This window comes from Podarcis muralis, chromosome W, assembly GCF_964188315.1.
Source record: "Podarcis muralis chromosome W, rPodMur119.hap1.1, whole genome shotgun sequence".
In the NCBI taxonomy this organism is placed as follows: Eukaryota; Metazoa; Chordata; class Lepidosauria; order Squamata; family Lacertidae; genus Podarcis; species Podarcis muralis.
In genome coordinates, this window is record NC_135674.1 from 14,433,661 (window position 1) to 14,436,895 (window position 3,235).

A 3,235-nucleotide genomic window follows, 5' to 3' on the forward strand; every position below is an offset into this window, starting at 1 on the left:
ATACACAACCGCCAGATTCCTTTAACGGAATACCCAAAAATTGAAGGCATAGGCGATGGCCACACCTAGCCCTTCGACACCACAACACATTATTCCAATGCCTAACCTACCCACCAATACCACGAAAGTTGTGACAATTGCTATGAGGTAGGTGAAAAAACCAAAAAGCCTAATGCCAAATGGAAAAATTCCTACCAGGCCCCCCCGAACAACCAGGGCGACCAACCTAAGGTCCATAGCAAGGCCAAAAGAAAACTGGAACCCTGCTCTAAGGGAGTGGAGGGTGGGTGACTCGCGACGGGACAACGAAAAGTGAGGGCTGGAGGCTGGCGCTGCAGCAATTTAGACTGCTGTACACGCCCCCCTTGAAGGCACCTGGTTGGGGTGTCCGGCTCCCGGCCACAACCACTCCCCTCTCTTGCAGGGAGGAGAGTCTTTGTGGTTCGAGGACCCGTACCCCGTGCAGTGGAATGAAACACAAGGACACGTGATATAAGGTTAATGGGCAAGAAAAGGCCACAACTTTATTGATTACAGCAAGTGAAAAGGTATTGGCTTAGGCATTGGATTACATCAGCTGACTCCACCCCCTCAGAGAGGGGTGAGTCAGAAACAAGGTGGGTTTATTCACCAGTAGGTGGAGCCTGTTGATGCTAATCCAACTATAGGCTCTCCCCTGATGTCACCGAGGGTCGTGCCATGGCCTCCCGCCAAGCAGGCATCGGACAGAATACACGACCGCCAGATTCCTTTAACGGAATACCCAAAAATTGAAGGCATAGGCGATGGCCACACCTAGCCCTTCGACACCACAACACATTATTCCAATGCCTAACCGCCACCCGAGCCCAAAAGGGGCTTGCCGCCAATACCCTCACAGCTGTAACCAATCCCTGATGCTGCTGATGATGCTAGTTAACCAAATGTCATTCCCTTGGTCTGAAAGATGAACCCCATCATTCCGGTACAAGGCTTGGTCGCCAATCCGGATACAGTCATGAGAGATGACTCGGCCATACATAAAGCGCACCCAACGGGCTATTGCACGATTTAAGAGTTTCCTAGATTTTTCAATGGCCATACAGTTCTGCGCACCGGGCCACACAATTCTCTTCAGGAAGGAGGACCAGAACACCGTTGTTCCGAGACACAAGGCAGCAATCTCATCCAAATCTCTTTTTATGTGCCACAACAAGTCCACACTTCTTCTGCTAACAAGGCCATTTTCCCCTAATTGAAGGATAAGGATGTCAGGAGGGCCAAACGCGGCAACTCTCCCTCTCAGCAATGGCATAAGCTCTTCCCAACGCATGCCTCGTCTCAAAAACCAGGAAACTCACACTCCAGGTGGCAATCCAAGGTTAGGGGTGAGGCCACAGGTAACCGAGCATACGCGGGCCCAATGGACTATACCATGGCCACAAACCCAGACACTTCGGAGAACGGCTGAGAATAAAGGAAAGAAAAATACGGGTAAGTAGAGGTAATGGAGCAGAGCGCATTCTAACGAATGTAACCTTTATGAGCGTCGGATTTCCACCGGCCCATTTCCTTAATCTTATCCACTGGCAGGCCCAAGCGTGCAGCTGTTGTGGCGGCGCCAATCCTGAATGAGTGTGCAACATATGGAATTAATTTGGCTGAAAAAATTATGTTGTACTCAAGGCACCGGAGAATGAACGCCCGCAGAAGTGAGGAGACCCTCGCAGACCGAGATGACTGCCTGGCCAGTATGTTCACCACTGCCAGGTTGTCGGTCCTGAAGCATACCCGGCGATTTCGAAACTCCTCCGTCCAGATGTGAACGGCCACTACTATTGGAAAGAACTCGAGAAAGGTGAGATCCCGCGTGATGGCCTGGCCCTGCCACCCCGTTGGCCATCGTTGCGCGCACCATCGTCCCCTGAAGTACAAGCCAAAGCCCAGGGACCCAGCCGCATCTGATTGGACCTGGAAATCTGATGACAAATTTAAGACATCCTTTTAAAGCCTACGGCACCCGGTATTCCCAGGCGGTCTCCCATCCAAGTACTAACCAGGCCTGACCCTGCTTAGCTTCCGAGATCAGGCGTGTTCAGGGTAGTATGGCCGTAGGCGCTGCACGTTGACCCAGTTGCATTAATCTCGGCTACTACTTTACCGACCCTCAAGGCGCCAAAAGGCGATCACATATGCAGTGGAAAAAGGCGGGCCTCAAACTTGGTCCAGCAGATTGACCTAAACTTTGTGCATATCTGAGAAAGCAGCCCGTAAGAAATTGGCTTAGCATATGCTGCGGAAAAGAGGCGGGCCTCCAACTTGGTCCAACAGATCGACTTAAGCTTTATGCGTATTTGAGAGAGCAGCCTGTAAGAAATTGGCTTATGGCCCTCGGCTCTAGGGGGTTGCAGCTTACCCCAACCTTCATTAGCTCTGCTGATCAGGAAGTCACTGCACGGGTCGGAGGAAAACATGGCTTTACAAAGAAGCTGATGGCGATTACGTGTATCTTTAACGTTTTGGGGGCCCGGCCTAAAGGAGGCTATAACGTATGCCGCAGAGAACACCCGGGCCTTGAACTTGGACCAGCAAATTGATCTAAGTTTCATACGGATTTGGGACAGCAGCTCGTAAGAAATAGGCTTGCGGCCTTTGTTACTTGGAGGCTGCAGTCAACTCCAACCTACAATTGCCCTGCGGACCATGAAGTCACAGCACGAATCGGTGGAAAAACATGGGTCTACTAAAGAATGTGATAGCGGCTATGTGTATCCTCAAAGTTTTCGAGGCTCAACCTAGGCCATGAAGGTGTGTTAAGTATTGCAGAACATTTTCTGTGGAGGGTGTAACATTAGTGGAAAGGGAGGATACTTTGGACCTGAACCCCATGAAATCACACCAGACCTTCTTATATGATCTAAGCGTAGAGGGTGCGACAGATGCTAATACTCCCTTAATCACTTCACGTCCGCCTCCAAGGTTCCACAGGTGCTCCGGAATGGGTTCTGGCAGTGGCTGAGTCCTGGGAGCTAATGCTCGGAAGCGAGGCACTGGAGGACGAATGATCAGAGTAGGCGCGACACCCTCTCGGAACGCGATGACTATTTAGCCAGTATGTTGACCACTGCCTGGTTATCAGTTCTGAAGCACACCCGGCGATTCTGGAACTCCTCAGTCCAAATGTGAACAGCCACAACTAAGGGGAAAAAACTCCAGAAAAGTGAGATCCCATGTGATAGCCTCGCCTTGCTACTCT

At 51.0% G+C, this 3,235-nt stretch overlaps 2 pseudogenes; both read right to left on the reverse strand.

The window, feature by feature from the left end:
• Nucleotides 1-392: 392 nt before the first annotated feature.
• Nucleotides 393-2,453, reverse strand: LOC144326305 (uncharacterized; annotated as a pseudogene).
• On the reverse strand, nucleotides 1,988-2,096 carry LOC144326470 (5S ribosomal RNA; annotated as a pseudogene).
• Nucleotides 2,454-3,235: the final 782 nt, after the last annotated feature.